This window comes from Amia ocellicauda, chromosome 6 (assembly GCF_036373705.1).
Source record: "Amia ocellicauda isolate fAmiCal2 chromosome 6, fAmiCal2.hap1, whole genome shotgun sequence".
NCBI classification, from domain to species: Eukaryota; Metazoa; Chordata; class Actinopteri; order Amiiformes; family Amiidae; genus Amia; species Amia ocellicauda.
In genome coordinates, this window is record NC_089855.1 from 50,579,627 (window position 1) to 50,595,973 (window position 16,347).

Here is a 16,347-nt window from a genome sequence, read left to right on the forward strand (position 1 = left end):
GGTCACTTTGAAAGTTTTGCTCATGACAATCCTTTTCTATTGCGGCACGATGGCTGCCACCGAGGAAGGAAAGTCGTCCGCAGTTGGCTGCAAGCTTGCCTGAAGCGCAGGAAAGGACTTACTCGCGACGTGCCACTTAAAGACTGAAGAAGTGGGGGTCGGCCTCACCGAGAGCCCTGAGGATTATCTCACGTGGTAGAGCGCTCGCTTAGCATTGTAGTGTTATGTTGGGTGTATATGGATAAGAGCATTTGGGCTCTGAGCTGATGCACTGATCTAAAGAAAACCTCTCCCCCCCAAAGTTATCAGATTCCCTTAGCTCATCAGCTTGGAACTGGTTTGCATCAAAGTGACAGTTTTGGGGAGGATGGCACCAAGAAGAGGCCACATAGTTTGGAATTCTGCTATGAGATGTCTGGAGAAAGGGGCCTGTAGGTGATAAAAACTCTTTGAAGTGGACGAGAGCCAAAATCCCGACATAGAGCTATGAACCCAGGCCAACCGGCATTTCCAAAAGATGGCATGGATTGACATCAGTCATAAATCAAGCCCCCCTCCAATAGGACACTGGGGGCTGAAACCGAAATCCAATCTCAAAAACTCAAGAACCAATCACCTCTTGATCTGACAGACTATAAGGAACAGCGGGCAGTCTTTCTCGCTCTCTCTCACCTGAACCAGTAACTCGCTGCCACAGCTCAACCTGTAGCTCTGTTGCCAGAACCGGAACCAGAAACCAACTAAGTCTTTGCCGGCAACAGAAGAGTTAAACTGGGAGAAGGAGATTGAGCCGTACGAAGAATTCTTTTAAAGGACTTTATTAAATAAAGAACTTTACAGACTGCGCTGCCCGCCTGTGCCCACCTGATCAGTGGAGTTTTACAGCTGGACAATTGACTAAGTCGATTGTTGATAATTTTAGAAATAAAATCTGTCAACGCCGAGAAATATCTTCTCATTCCTGTTTAACTGTTTAGTCTGAAATTGACACAAGTTAATAGACATTAGATTATTGGTGGCTAATGATAGTAATGATAGGATCTTTCTCGGCACCTAAACGTGAATGAGACTGATATATATATATAACGTGAAGTTACCTGACATAAATACTAACCTGCGTAGTTATTTAATGTCTGACTAATAATACTAACGAGAGACTCACCTTCGTCTTACTAACCGGTATTGTAGTCAATGTGTTTATAACCTTTTTTGTTTAACGATTTGTGTTATCATATGTGATCCCATGGTCTTTGATTTTGTCACGGAAGTGATTTGTCTTCGATTTGTTGATCTAGAGTTGAATTGTAATTAGTTTTTCCCTTTTGTATAATTAGTGTAGTGCTACATTTAGTCTTTGTTTTGAATACATTTGACAATTTATATCTTTGGAATTGGTGTCTGCGTCCAATTATTACAGAAATTGAGTTCTACAAGATTCCAGGATTCGTGATAAGGTGATACTATGAATTCACTTCTTTAATTGAAATGTATAAGTGTACCTTACGTTACAGCATGCGAGAGGCAGCGGGATCGATGCCCGCATTCTCCAAGGCCTCAGGCGCTCGTGCCCCGGTATCGGGGGAGAGTCGCTCACTTTTCTTGCCGCAGACACAGGCGCAAGGCATTGCCTGTTTGCCGTAAGGTTATCAGACACAACGCGCCGGCGACGGCTGCAGCATTAGCACGCCGGCTGGCCCTTCCGAAGTTCCCCAAAAACGACCGAGATGCCGCTTCGACGTCGTAACCCCAGGAACGACCGCAAAGGCACTCCAACCCTCAATCTTCCGATCCGAAGTCAGACCGAAGAGACTGTATGATGTTTTAGATTAAAGATAGTATGCAGACCGAGCAAGTTAGATTTATCGAGCTAGCAAACAGCAATTGAGGCACCTGTTCGGGACGTACCCTGTTGAAATTCCTGTCAACGATAAAAGGATCAAACGGTGGAGAAAAAGCCCGCAGGATGTTTGTCAAAACTCTGTTTGTGGACTGAATGGCTTTCCCAGATTGGCAGGGACTGTTTTTGGTATTGACTGAGGGACAGTTGTAAAAGACAACCTCTCACCAGACCTCTGGCATACACCAAAGAAAGCCACCTCACCTCTCCCCCGGATCTCACAAAACACAATCCCCCCCGCCCCCAGGGAAGACAGACCGCAATCGGACTCGGGCTTGATTGGATGAACGGCCACAAACATTCTGTCATTTTCTTTTAAAGCTTCACTCGTGCTTGTAAAAAACCGAGGTCTCACTGAAAGAATGCCCTGACGTGGTTGCTTCCAAGCTAGCTGGTTTACAAAGTTCCTTTTCGCTTTAACGATGATTTCCAAGAAGGGAAATAATCTATCTGTAATCTGTCAACACAGGCACCTTCTTCTCCGTTAAGCCACGCGGTCACCACCAGGAAGATGAACGCACCAGGCCGACCCGGAGTTTTCGCCAATTCGTCTCCAAGCCTCCCAAGAGGGAACATAAACAGGCCTTATTCGCAGACACAGGCCCTCACGCAGGGAGACCACCGCTTCACCGCCACTGCCCCTGCCAAGGGCCCCAGGTCCCACCGAGACTTGAACTCGGATCGCTGGATTCAGAGTCCAGAGTGCTAACCATTACACCATGGAACCAAGCCCGCTGCCCACCTCTTGCCCGTGACAAAAGTTTCTGCTCTACGCACACGTCTCGCTCTGTCGCACGGCCAAGTCCAGAGTGAGCCAAGTTGCACCCAGAGTGCTGCGTGTGGCGGGTCACTTCTGGAGCCGTCCCTGGTGGTCTAGTGGTCAGGATTCGGTGCTCTCACCGCCGCGGCCCGGGTTCGATTCCCGGTCAGGGAAGGTGTATTTGTTGCTCTTCCCCTAGGACCTGTGTGGTGCATTTTCTCTCTCTCCATCTGTGATTAAATCCTTACTTATATACATATGTCCATGAACGTTTCTGGAGCTCATTGTACATCACATCACACGACGGGCCGTGATCTTTTCGGTCACTTTGAAAGTTTTGCTCATGACAATCCTTTTCTATTGCGGCACGATGGCTGCCACCGAGGAAGGAAAGTCGTCCGCAGTTGCCTGCAAGCTTGCCTGAAGCGCAGGAAAGGACTTACTCGCGACGTGCCACTTAAAGACTGAAGAAGTGGGGGTCGGCCTCACCGAGAGCCCTGAGGATTAGCTCACGTGGTAGAGCGCTCGCTTAGCATTGTAGCGTTATGTTGGGTGTATTTGGATAAGAGCATTTGGGCTCTGAGCTGAAGCACTGATCTAAAGAAAACCTCTCCCCCCCAAAGTTATCAGATTCCCTTAGCTCATCAGCTTGGAAGTGGTTTGCATCAAAGTGACAGTTTTGGGGAGGATGGCACCAAGAAGAGGCCAAATAGTTTGGAATTCTGCTATGAGATGTCTGGAGAAAGGGGCCTGTAGGTGATAAAAACTCTTTGAAGTGGACGAGAGCCGAAATCCCGACATAGAGCTACGAACCCAGGCCAACCGGCATTTCCAAAAGATGGCATGGATTGACATCAGTCATAAATCAAGCCCCCCTCCAATAGGACACTGGGGGCTGAAACCGAAATCCAATCTCAAAAACTCAAGAACCAATCACCTCTTGATCTGACAGACTATAAGGAACAGCGGACAGTCTTTCTCGCTCTCTCTCACCTGAACCAGTAACTCGCTGCCACAGCTCAACCTGTAGCTCTGTTGCCAGAACCGGAACCAGAAACCAACTAAGTCTTTGCCGGCAACAGAAGAGTTAAACTGGGAGAAGGAGATTGAGCCGTACGAAGAATTCTTTTAAAGGACTTTATTAAATAAAGAACTTTACAGACTGCGCTGCCCGCCTGTGCCCACCTGATCAGTGGAGTTTTACAGCTGGACAATTGACTAAGTCGACTGTATACGAAAGTGTCAGTCATTTAAATAGCTATTTGAGTCTTAAGAAACTTGACCCTTGGAACAAACACGGCCCTGCTTTCCTCAAAGACTTTGTCTCCAAATAAGTATGGTGAGAGACCCTGCTTGCCAAGAAGATTTTGTGCACAACCTTGGAGCCTTCAAACCAGTGGAAAATCTGTTTGGAAACGACTCTACTTTCGCGAAACCCCAACTTCCAGGTGTATCGACTGAGTGGAAGTTCTTGGACAAAGCCGAACCGGACTGCCTTTGTTCCAAACCACACGGACCTCGTGCCGTGTGCTGTTATCTGAGCCCGAAGCCAGAGAGGCCTCTCTGCGACGAAGTTCAGATAAGTTTAACAGTTTGGAGTTCATGATTCATGACATTTGAGAAATCAATTAGAAATGTTAATCTGTGATTCATAACTCTAGAATGTGTAATATCATTTAGTTTTCTTAAATATAAATGTGTGTTGCATTAAACTGTTTTGTTGATAATTTTAGAAATAAAATCTGTCAACGCCGAGAAATATCTTCTCATTCCTGTTTAACTGTTTAGTCTGAAATTGACACAAGTTAATAGACATTAGATTATTGGTGGCTCTGCCTATCCTTAATCATTGAATAATAATCAGTTAAGAGAAATTGTGGTAACAAGTAATGATAGGATCTTTCTCGGCACCTAAACGTGAATGAGACTGATATATATATAACGAGAAGTTACCTGACATAAATACTAACCTGCGTAGTTATTTAATGTCTGACTAATAATACTAACGAGAGACTCACCTTCGTCTTACTAACCGGTATTGTAGTCAATGTGTTTATAACCTTTTTTGTTTAACGATTTGTGTTATCATATGTGATCCCATGGTCTTTGATTTGGTCACGGAAGTGATTTGTCTTCGATTTGTTGATCTAGAGTTGAATTGTAATTAGTTTTTCCCTTTTGTATAATTAGTGTAGTGCTACATTTAGTCTTTGTTTTGAATACATTTGACAATTTATATCATTGGAATTGGTGTCTGCGTCCAATTATTACAGAAATTGAGTTCTACAAGATTCCAGGATTCGTGATAAGGTGATACTATAAATTCACTTCTTTAATTGAAATGTATAAGTGTACCTTACGCTACAGCATGCGAGAGGCAGCGAGATCGATGCCCGCATTCTCCAAGGCCTCAGGCGCTCGTGCCCCAGTTTCGGGGGAGAGTCGCTCACTTTTCTTGCCGCAGACACATGCGCAAGGCATTGCCTGTTTGCCGTAAGGTTATCAGACACAACGCGCCGGCGACGGCTGCAGCATTAGCACGCCGGCTGGCACTTCCGAAGTTCACTGCTGCCCCTGCCAAGGGCCCCAGGTCCCACCGAGACTTGAACTCAGATCGCTGGATTCAGAGTCCAGAGTGCTAACCATTACACCATGGAACCAAGCCCACTGCCCACATCTTGCCCGTGACGAAGGTTTCTGCTCTACGCACACGTCTCGCTCTGTCGCACGGCGAAGTCCAGAGTGAGCCAAGTTGCGCCCAGAGTGCTGCGTGTGGCGGGTCACTATCGGAGCCGTCCCTGGTGGTCTAGTGGTCAGGATTCGGCGCTCTCACCGCCGCGGCCCGGGTTCGATTCCCGGTCAGGGAAAGTGGATCTGTTGCTCTTCCCCTAGGACCTGTGTGGTGCATTTTCTCTCTCTCTCTATCTGTGATTAAATCCTTACTTATATACATATGTCCATGAACGTTTCTGGAGCTCATGTAAATCACATCACACGACGGGCCGTGGTCTTTTCGGTCACATTGAATGTTTTGCTCATGACAATCCTTTTCTATTGCGGCACGATGGCTGCCACCGAGGAAGGAAAGTCGTCCGCAGTTGGCTGCAAGCTTGCCTGAAGCGCAGGAAAGGACTTACTCGCGACGTGCCACTTAAAGACTGAAGAAGTGGGGGTCGGCCTCACCGAGAGCCCTGAGGATTAGCTCACGTGGTAGAGCGCTCGCTAAGCATTGTAGCGTTATGTTGGGTGTATTTGGATAAGAGCATTTGGGCTCTGAGCTGAAGCACTGATCTAAAGAAAACCTCTCCCCCCCAAAGTTATCAGATTCCCTTAGCTCATCAGCTTGGAAGTGGTTTGCATCAAAGTGACAGTTTTGGGGAGGATGGCACCAAGAAGAGGCCAAATAGTTTGGAATTCTGCTATGAGATGTCTGGAGAAAGGGGCCTGTAGGTGATAAAAACTCTTTGAAGTGGACGAGAGCCGAAATCCCGACATAGAGCTACGAACCCAGGCCAACTGGCATTTCCAAAAGATGGCATGGATTGACATCAGTCATAAATCAAGCCCCCCTCCAATAGGACACTGGGGGCTGAAACCGAAATCCAATCTCAAAAACTCAAGAACCAATCACCTCTTGATCTGACAGACTATAAGGAACAGCGGACAGTCTTTCTCGCTCTCTCTCACCTGAACCAGTAACTCGCTGCCACAGCTCAACCTGTAGCTCTGTTGCCAGAACCGGAACCAGAAACCAACTAAGTCTTTGCCGGCAACAGAAGAGTTAAACTGGGAGAAGGAGATTGAGCCGTACGAAGAATTCTTTTAAAGGACTTTATTAAATAAAGAACTTTACAGACTGCGCTGCCCGCCTGTGCCCACCTGATCAGTGGAGTTTTACAGCTGGACAATTGACTAAGTCGACTGTATACGAAAGTGTCAGTCATTTAAATAGCTATTTGAGTCTTAAGAAACTTGACCCTTGGAACAAACACGGCCCTGCTTTCCTCAAAGACTTTGTCTTCAAATAAGTACGGTGAGAGACCCTGCTTGCCAAGAAGATTTTGTGCACAACCTTGGAGCCTTCAAACCAGTGGAAAATCTGTTTGGAAACGACTCTACTTTCGCGAAACCCCAACTTCCAGGTGTATCGACTGAGTGGAAGTTCTTGGACAAAGCCGAACCGGACTGCCTTTGTTCCAAACCACACGGACCTCGTGCCGTGTGCTGTTATCTGAGCCCGAAGCCAGAGAGGCCTCTCTGCGACGAAGTTCAGATAAGTTTATCAGTTTGGAGTTCATGATTCATGACATTTGAGAAATCAATTAGAAATGTTAATCTGTGATTCATAACTCTAGAATGTGTAATATCATTTAGTTTTCTTAAATATAAATGTGTGTTGCATTAAACTGTTTTGTTGATAATTTTAGAAATAAAATCTGTCAACGCCGAGAAATATCTTCTCATTCCTGTTTAACTGTTTAGTCTGAAATTGACACAAGTTAATAGACATTAGATTATTGGTGGCCCTGCCTATCCTTAATCATTGAATAATAATCAGTTAAGGGAAATTGTGGTAACAAGTAATGATAGGATCTTTCTCGGCACCTAAACGTGAATGAGACTGATATATATATAACGAGAAGTTTCCTGACATAAATACTAACCTGCGTAGTTATTTAATGTCTGACTAATAATACTAACGAGAGACTCACCTTCATCTTAGTAACCGGTATTGTAGTCAATGTGTTTATAACCTTTTTTGTTTAACGATTTGTGTTATCATATGTGATCCCATGGTCTTTGATTTGGTCACGGAAGTGATTTGTCTTCGATTTGTTGATCTAGAGTTAAATTGTAATTAGTTTTTCCCTTTTGTATAATTAGTGTAGTGCTACATTTAGTCTTTGTTTTGAATACATTTGACAATTTATATCTTTGGAATTGGTGTCTGCGTCCAATTATTACAGAAATTGAGTTCTACAAGATTCCAGGATTCGTGATAAGGTGATACTATAAATTCACTTCTTTAATTGAAATGTGTAAGTGTACCTTACGCTACAGCATGCGAGAGGCAGCGGGATCGATGCCCGCATTCTCCAAGGCCTCAGGCGCTCGTGCCCCGGTTTCGGGGGAGAGTCGCTCACTTTTCTTGCCGAAGACACAGGCGCAAGGCATTGCCTGTTTGCCGTAAGGTTATCAGACACAACGCGCCGGCGACGGCTGCAGCATTAGCACGCCGGCTGGCCCTTCCGAAGTTCCCCAAAAACGACCGAGATGCTGCTTCGACGTCGTAACCCCAGGAACGACCGCAAAGGCACTCCAACCCTCAATCTTCCGATCCGAAGTCAGACCGAAGAGACTGTATGATGTTTTAGATTAAAGATAGTATGCAGACCGAGCAAGTTAGATTTATCGAGCTAGCAAACAGCCATTGAGGCACCTGTTCGGGACGTACCCTGTAGAAATTCCTGTCAACGATAAAAGGATCAAACGGTGGAGAAAAAGCCCGCAGGATGTTTGTCAAAACTCTGTTTGTGGACTGAATGGCTTTCCCAGATTGGCAGGGACTGTTTTTGGTATTGACTGAGGGACAGTTGTAAAAGACAACCTCTCACCGGACCTCTGGCATACACCAAAGAAAGCCACCTCACCTCTCCCCCGGATCTCACAAAACACAATCCCCCCCGCCCCCAGGGAAGACAGACCGCAATCGGACTCGGGCTTGCACCTTTTGATTGGATGAACGGCCGCAAACATTCTATGTCATTTTCTTTTAAAGCTTCACTCGTGCTTGTAAAAAACCGAGGTCTCACTGAAAGAATGCCCTGACGTGGTTGCTTCCAAGCTAGCTGGTTTACAAAGTTCCTTTTCGCTTTAACGATGATTTCCAAGAAGGGAAATAATCTATCTGTAATCTGTCAACACAGGCACCTTCTTCTCCGTTAAGCCACGCGGTCACCACCAGGAAGATGAACGCACCAGGCCGACCCGGAGTTTTCGCCAATTCGTCTCCAAGCCTCCCAAGAGGGAACATAAACAGGCCTTATTCGCAGACACAGGCCCTCACGCAGGGAGACCACCGCTTCACCGCCACTGCCCCTGCCAAGGGCCCCAGGTCCCACCGGGACTTGAACTCGGATCGCTGGATTCAGAGTCCAGAGTGCTAACCATTACACCATGGAACCAAGCTCGCTGCCCACCTCTTGCACGTGACGAAGGTTTCTGCTCTACGCACACGTCTCATCTGTTGCACGGCCAAGTCCAGATTGAGCCAAGTTGCGCCCAGAGTGCTGCGTGTGGCGGGTCACTTCCGGAGCTGTCCCTGGTGGTCTAGTGGTCAGGATTCGGCGCTCTCACCGCCGCGGCCCGGGTTCGATTCCCGGCCAGGGAAAGTGGATCTGTTGCTCTTCCCCTAGGACCTGTGTGGTGCATTTTCTCTCTCTCTATCTGTGATTAAATCCTTACTTATATACATATGTCCATGAACGTTTCGGGAGCTCATGTAAATCACATCACACGACGGGCCGTCATCTTTTCGGTCACTTTGAAAGTTTTGCTCATGACAATCCTTTTCTATTGCGGCACGATGGCTGCCACCGAGGAAGGAAAGTCGTCCGCAGTTGGCTGCAAGCTTGCCTGAAGCGCAGGAAAGGACTTACTCGCGACGTGCCACTTAAAGAGTGAAGAAGTGGGGGTCGGCCTCACCGAGAGCCCTGAGGATTAGCTCACGTGCTAGAGCGCTCGCTTAGCATTGTAGCGTTATGTTGGGTGTATTTGGATAAGAGCATTTGGGCTCTGAGCTGAAGCACTGATCTAAAGAAAACCTCTCCCCCCCAAAGTTATCAGATTCCCTTAGCTCATCAGCTTGGAACTGGTTTGCATCAAAGTGACAGTTTTGGGGAGGATGGCACCAAGAAGAGGCCAAATAGTTTGGAATTCTGCTATGAGATGTCTGGACAAAGGGGCCTGTAGGTGATAAAAACTCTTTGAAGTGGACGAGAGCCGAAATCCCGACATAGAGCTACGAACCCAGGCCAACCGGCATTTCCAAAAGATGGCATGGATTGACATCAGTCATAAATCAAGCCCCCCTCCAATAGGACACTGGGGGCTGAAACCGAAATCCAATCTCAAAAACTCAAGAACCAATCACCTCTTGATCTGACAGACTATAAGGAACAGCGGACAGTCTTTATCGCTCTCTCTCACCTGAACCAGTAACTCGCTGCCACAGCTCAACCTGTAGCTCTGTTGCCAGAACCGGAACCAGAAACCAACTAAGTCTTTGCCGGCAACAGAAGAGTTAAACTGGGAGAAGGAGATTGAGCCGTACGAAGAATTCTTTTAAAGGACTTTATTAAATAAAGAACTTTACAGACTGCGCTGCCCGCCTGTGCCCACCTGATCAGTGGAGTTTTACAGCTGGACAATTGACTAAGTCGACTGTATACGAAAGTGTCAGTCATTTAAATAGCTATTTGAGTCTTAAGAAACTTGACCCTTGGAACAAACACGGCCCTGCTTTCCTCAAAGACTTTGTCTTCAAATAAGTACGGTGAGAGACCCTGCTTGCCAAGAAGATTTTGTGCACAACCTTGGAGCCTTCAAACCAGTGGAAAATCTGTTTGGAAACGACTCTACTTTCGCGAAACCCCAACTTCCAGGTGTATCGACTGAGTGGAAGTTCTTGGACAAAGCCGAACCGGACTGCCTTTGTTCCAAACCACACGGACCTCGTGCCGTGTGCTGTTATCTGAGCCCGAAGCCAGAGAGGCCTCTCTGCGACGAAGTTCAGATAAGTTTAACAGTTTGGAGTTCATGATTCATGACATTTGAGAAATCAATTAGAAATGTTAATCTGTGATTCATAACTCTAGAATGTGTAATATCATTTAGTTTTCTTAAATATAAATGTGTGTTGCATTAAACTGTTTTGTTGATAATTTTAGAAATAAAATCTGTCAACGCCGAGAAATATCTTCTCATTCCTGTTTAACTGTTTAGTCTGAAATTGACACAAGTTAATAGACATTAGATTATTGGTGGCCCTGCCTATCCTTAATCATTGAATAATAATCAGTTAAGGGAAATTGTGGTAACAAGTAATGATAGGATCTTTCTCGGCACCTAAACGTGAATGAGACTGATATATATATAACGAGAAGTTACCTGACATAAATACTAACCTGCGTAGTTATTTAATGTCTGACTAATAATACTAACGAGAGACTCACCTTCGTCTTACTAACCGGTATTGTAGTCAATGTGTTTATAACCTTTTTTATTTAACGATTTGTGTTATCATATGTGATCCCATGGTCTTTGATTTGGTCACGGAAGTGATTTGTCTTCGATTTGTTGATCTAGAGTTGAATTGTAATTAGTTTTTCCCTTTTGTATAATTAGTGTAGTGCTACATTTAGTCTTTGTTTTGAATACATTTGACAATTTATATCTTTGGAATTGGTGTCTGCGTCCAATTATTACAGAAATTGAGTTCTACAAGATTCCAGGATTCGTGATAAGGTGATACTATAAATTCACTTCTTTAATTGAAATGTATAAGTGTACCTTACGCTACAGCATGCGAGAGGCAGCGGGATCGATGCCCGCATTCTCCAAGGCCTCAGGCGCTCGTGCCCCGGTTTCGGGGGAGAGTCGCTCACTTTTCTTGCCGCAGACACAGGCGCAAGGCATTGCCTGTTTGCCGTAAGGTTATCAGACACAACGCGCTGGCGACGGCTGCAGCATTAGCACGCCGGCTGGCCCTTCCGAAGTTCCCCAAAAACGACCGAGATGCCGCTTCGACGTCGTAACCCCAGGAACGACCGCAAAGGCACTCCAACCCTCAATCTTCCGATCCGAAGTCAGACCGAAGAGACTGTATGATGTTTTAGATTAAAGATAGTATGCAGACCGAGCAAGTTAGATTTATCGAGCTAGCAAACAGCCATTGAGGCACCTGTTCGGGACGTACCCTGTAGAAATTCCTGTCAACGATAAAAGGATCAAACGGTGGAGAAAAAGCCCGCAGGATGTTTGTCAAAACTCTGTTTGTGGACTGAATGGCTTTCCCAGATTGGCAGGGACTGTTTTTGGTATTGACTGAGGGACAGTTGTAAAAGACAACCTCTCACCGGACCTCTGGCATACACCAAAGAAAGCCACCCCACCTCTCCCCCGGATCTCACAAAACACAATCCCCCCCGCCCCCAGGGAAGACAGACCGCAATCGGACTCGGGCTTGCACCTTTTGATTGGATGAACGGCCGCAAACATTCTATGTCATTTTCTTTTAAAGCTTCACTCGTGCTTGTAAAAAACCGAGGTCTCACTGAAAGAATGCCCTGACGTGGTTGCTTCCAAGCTAGCTGGTTTACAAAGTTCCTTTTCGCTTTAACGACGATTTCCAAGAAGGGAAATAATCTATCTGTAATCTGTCAACACAGGCACCTTCTTCTCCGTTAAGCCACGCGGTCACCACCAGGAAGATGAACGCACCAGGCCGACCCGGAGTTTTCACCAATTCGTCTCCAAGCCTCCCAAGAGGGAACATAAACAGGCCTTATTCGCAGACACAGGCCCTCAGGCAGGGAGACCACCGGGTCACCGCTGCTGCCCCTGCCAAGGGCCCCAGGTCCCACCGAGACTTGAACTCGGATCGCTGGATTCAGAGTCCAGAGTGCTAACCATTACACCATGGAACCATGCCCGCTGCCCACCTCTTGCCCGTGATGAAGGTTTCTGCTCTACGCACACGTCTCGCTCTGTCGCACGGCCAAGTCCAGAGTGAGCCAAGTTGCGCCCTTAGTGCTGCGTGTGGCGGGTCACTTCCGGAGCCGTCCCTGGTGGTCTAGTGGTCAGGATTCGGCGCTCTCACCGCTGCGGCCCGGGTTCGATTCCTGGTCAGGGAAAGTGGATCTGTTGCTCTTCCCCTAGGACCTGTGTGGTGCATTTTCTCTCTCTCTATCTGTGATTAAATCCTTACTTATATACATATGTCCATGAACGTTTCTGGAGCTCATGTAAATCACATCACACGACAGGCGGTGTTCTTTTCGGTCACTTTGAAAGTTTTGCTCATGACAATCCTTTTCTATTGCGGCACGATGGCTGCCACCGAGGAAGGAAAGTCGTCCGCAGTTGGCTGCAAGCTTGCCTGAAGCGCAGGAAAGGACTTACTCGCGACGTGCCACTTAAAGACTGAAGAAGTGGGGGTCGGCCTCACCGAGAGCCCTGAGGATTAGCTCACGTGGTAGTGTGCTCGCTTAGCATTGTAGCGTTATGTTGGGTGTATTTGGATAAGAGCATTTGGGCTCTGAGCTGAAGCACTGATCTAAAGAAAACCTCTCCCCCCGAAAGTTATCAGATTCCCTTAGCTCATCAGCTTGGAACTGGTTTGCATCAAAGTGACAGTTTTGGGGAGGATGGCACCAAGAAGAGGCCAAATAGTTTGGAATTCTGCTATGAGATGTCTGGAGAAAGGGGCCTGTAGGTGATAAAAACTCTTTGAAGTGGACGAGAGCCGAAATCCCGACATAGAGCTACGAACCCAGGCCAACCGGCATTTCCAAAACATGGCATGGATTGACATCAGTCATAAATCAAGCCCCCCTCCAATAGGACACTGGGGGCTGAAACCGAAATCCAATCTCAAAAACTCAAGAACCAATCACCTCTTGATCTGACAGACTATAAGGAACAGCGGACAGTCTTTCTCGCTCTCTCTCACCTGAACCAGTAACTCGCTGCCACAGCTCAACCTGTAGCTCTGTTGCCAGAACCGGAACCAGAAACCAACTAAGTCTTTGCCGGCAACAGAAGAGTTAAACTGGGAGAAGGAGATTGAGTCGTACGAAGAATTCTTTTAAAGGACTTTATTAAATAAAGAACTGTACAGACTGCGCTGCCCGCCTGTGCCCACCTGATCAGTGGAGTTTTACAGCTGGACAATTGACTAAGTCGACTGTATACGAAAGTGTCAGTCATTTAAATAGCTATTTGAGTCTTAAGAAACTTGACCCTTGGAACAAACACGGCCCTGCTTTCCTCAAAGACTTTGTCTCCAAATAAGTACGGTGAGAGACCCTGTTTGCCAAGAAGATTTTGTGCACAACCTTGGAGCCTTCAAACCAGTGTAAAATCTGTTTGGAAATGACTCTACTTTCGCGAAACCCCAACTTCCAGGTGTATCGACTGAGTGGAAGTTCTTGGACAAAGCCGAACCGGACTGCCTTTGTTCCAAACCACACGGACCTCGTGCCGTGTGCTGTTATCTGAGCCCGAAGCCAGAGAGGCCTCTCTGCGACGAAGTTCAGATAAGTTTAACAGTTTGGAGTTCATGATTCATGACATTTGAGAAATCAATTAGAAATGTTAATCTGTGATTCATAACTCTAGAATGTGTAATATCATTTAGTTTTCTTAAATATAAATGTGTGTTGCATTAAACTGTTTTGTTGATAATTTTAGAAATAAAATCTGTCAACGCCGAGAAATATCTTCTCATTCCTGTTTAACTGTTTAGTCTGAAATTGACACAAGTTAATAGACATTAGATTATTGGTGGCCCTGCCAATCCTTAATCATTGAATAATAATCAGTTAAGGGAAATTGTGGTAACAAGTAATGATAGGATCTTTCTCGGCACCTAAACGTGAATGAGACTGATATATATGTAACGAGAAGTTACCTGACATAAATACTAACCTGCGTAGTTATTTAATGTCTGACTAATAATACTAACGAGAGACTCACCTTCGTCTTACTAACCGGTATTGTAGTCAATGTGTTTATAACCTTTTTTGTTTAACGATTTGTGTTATCATATGTGATCCCATGGTCTTTGATTTGGTCACGGAAGTGATTTGTCTTCGATTTGTTGATCTAGAGTTGAATTGTAATTAGTTTTTCCATTTTGTATTATTAGTGTAGTGCTACATTTAGTCTTTGTTTTGAATACATTTGACAATTTATATCTTTGGAATTGGTGTCTGCGTCCAATTATTACAGAAATTGAGTTCTACAAGATTCCAGGATTCGTGATAAGGTGATACTATAAATTCACTTCTTTAATTGAAATGTATAAGTGTACCTTACGCTACAGCATGCGAGAGGCAGCGGGATCGATGCCCGCATTCTCCAAGGCCTCAGGCGCTCGTGCCCCGGTTTCGGGGGAGAGTCGCTCACTTTTCTTGCCGCAGACACAGGCGCAAGGCATTGCCTGTTTGCCGTAAGGTTATCAGACACAACGCGCCGGCGACGGCTGCAGCATTAGCACGCCGGCTGGCCCTTCCGAAGTTCCCCAAAAACGACCGAGATGCCGCTTCGACGTCGTAACCCCAGGAACGACCGCAATGGCACTCCAACCCTCAATCTTCCGATCCGAAGTCAGACCGAAGAGACTGTATGATGTTTTAGATTAAAGATAGTATGCAGACCGAGCAAGTTAGATTTATCGAGCTAGCAAACAGCCATTGAGGCACCTGTTCGGGACGTACCCTGTAGAAATTCCTGTCAACGATAAAAGGATCAAACGGTGGAGAAAAAGCCCGCAGGATGTTTGTCAAAACTCTGTTTGTGGACTGAATGGCTTTCCCAGATTGGCAGGGACTGTTTTTGGTATTGACTGAGGGACAGTTGTAAAAGACAACCTCTCACCGGACCTCTGGCATACACCAAAGAAAGCCACCTCACCTCTCCCCCGGATCTCACAAAACACAATCCCCCCCGCCCCCAGGGAAGACAGACCGCAATCGGACTCGGGCTTGCACCTTTTGATTGGATGAACGGCCGCAAACATTCTATGTCATTTTCTTTTAAAGCTTCACTCGTGCTTGTAAAAAACCGAGGTCTCACTGAAAGAATGCCCTGACGTGGTTGCTTCCAAGCTAGCTGGTTTACAAAGTTCCTTTAACAATGATTTCCAAGAAGGGAAATAATCTATCTGTAATCTGTCAACACAGGCACCTTCTTCTCCGTTAAGCCACGCGGTCACCACCAGGAAGGTGAACGCACCAGGCCGACCCGGAGTTTTCACCAATTCGTCTCCAAGCCTCCCAAGAGGGAACATAAACAGGCCTTATTCGCAGACACAGGCCCTCACGCAGGGAGTCCACCGCTTCACCGCCACTGCCCCTGCCAAGGGCCCAAGGTCCCACCGAGAATTGAACTCGGATCGCTGGATTCAGAGTCCAGAGTGCTAACCATTACACCATGGAACCAAGCCCGCTACCCACCTCTTGCCCGTGACGAAGGTTTCTGCTCTACGCACACGTCTCGCTCTGTCGCACGGCCAAGTCCAGAGTGAGCCAAGTTGCGCCCAGAGTGCTGCGTGTGACGCGTCACTTCCGGAGCCGTCCCTGGTGGTCTAGTGGTCAGGATTCGGCGCTCTCACCGCCGCGGCCCGGGTTCGATTCCCGGTCAGGGAAAGTGGATCTGTTGCTCTTCCCCTAGGACCTGTGTGGTGCATTTTCTCTCTCTCTATCTGTGATTAAATCCTTACTCATATACATATGTCCATGAACGTTTCTGGTGCTCATGTAAATCACATCACACGACGGGCCGTGATCTTTTCGGTCACTTTGAAAGTTTTGCTCATGACAATCCTTTTCTATTGCGGCACGATGGCTGCCACCGAGGAAGGAAAGTCGTCCGCAGTTGGCTGCAAGCTTGCCTGAAGCGCAGGAAA

The 16,347-nt window shown here is 46.5% G+C and overlaps 10 non-coding genes across 10 annotated transcripts; 5 read left to right on the plus strand and 5 right to left on the minus strand.

Annotated features, from left to right (window-relative positions):
• Positions 1-2,552: 2,552 nt before the first annotated feature.
• On the minus strand, positions 2,553-2,624 carry trnaq-cug (transfer RNA glutamine (anticodon CUG)). Its single transcript has one exon. It is a non-coding gene; the product is annotated as a tRNA-Gln (tRNA).
• A 135-nt stretch (positions 2,625-2,759) lies between these two features.
• Positions 2,760-2,831, plus strand: trnae-cuc (transfer RNA glutamic acid (anticodon CUC)). Its single transcript has one exon. It is a non-coding gene; the product is annotated as a tRNA-Glu (tRNA).
• Positions 2,832-5,245: 2,414 nt separating this feature from the next.
• trnaq-cug (transfer RNA glutamine (anticodon CUG)) lies at positions 5,246-5,317 on the minus strand. The gene has a single exon. It is a non-coding gene; the product is annotated as a tRNA-Gln (tRNA).
• Positions 5,318-5,452: 135 nt separating this feature from the next.
• Positions 5,453-5,524, plus strand: trnae-cuc (transfer RNA glutamic acid (anticodon CUC)). Its single transcript has one exon. It is a non-coding gene; the product is annotated as a tRNA-Glu (tRNA).
• Positions 5,525-8,770: 3,246 nt separating this feature from the next.
• On the minus strand, positions 8,771-8,842 carry trnaq-cug (transfer RNA glutamine (anticodon CUG)). Its single transcript has one exon. It is a non-coding gene; the product is annotated as a tRNA-Gln (tRNA).
• Positions 8,843-8,976: 134 nt separating this feature from the next.
• On the plus strand, positions 8,977-9,048 carry trnae-cuc (transfer RNA glutamic acid (anticodon CUC)). Its single transcript has one exon. It is a non-coding gene; the product is annotated as a tRNA-Glu (tRNA).
• A 3,244-nt stretch (positions 9,049-12,292) lies between these two features.
• On the minus strand, positions 12,293-12,364 carry trnaq-cug (transfer RNA glutamine (anticodon CUG)). The gene has a single exon. It is a non-coding gene; the product is annotated as a tRNA-Gln (tRNA).
• Positions 12,365-12,499: 135 nt separating this feature from the next.
• trnae-cuc (transfer RNA glutamic acid (anticodon CUC)) lies at positions 12,500-12,571 on the plus strand. The gene has a single exon. It is a non-coding gene; the product is annotated as a tRNA-Glu (tRNA).
• A 3,237-nt stretch (positions 12,572-15,808) lies between these two features.
• trnaq-cug (transfer RNA glutamine (anticodon CUG)) lies at positions 15,809-15,880 on the minus strand. Its single transcript has one exon. It is a non-coding gene; the product is annotated as a tRNA-Gln (tRNA).
• A 135-nt stretch (positions 15,881-16,015) lies between these two features.
• Positions 16,016-16,087, plus strand: trnae-cuc (transfer RNA glutamic acid (anticodon CUC)). The gene has a single exon. It is a non-coding gene; the product is annotated as a tRNA-Glu (tRNA).
• Positions 16,088-16,347: the final 260 nt, after the last annotated feature.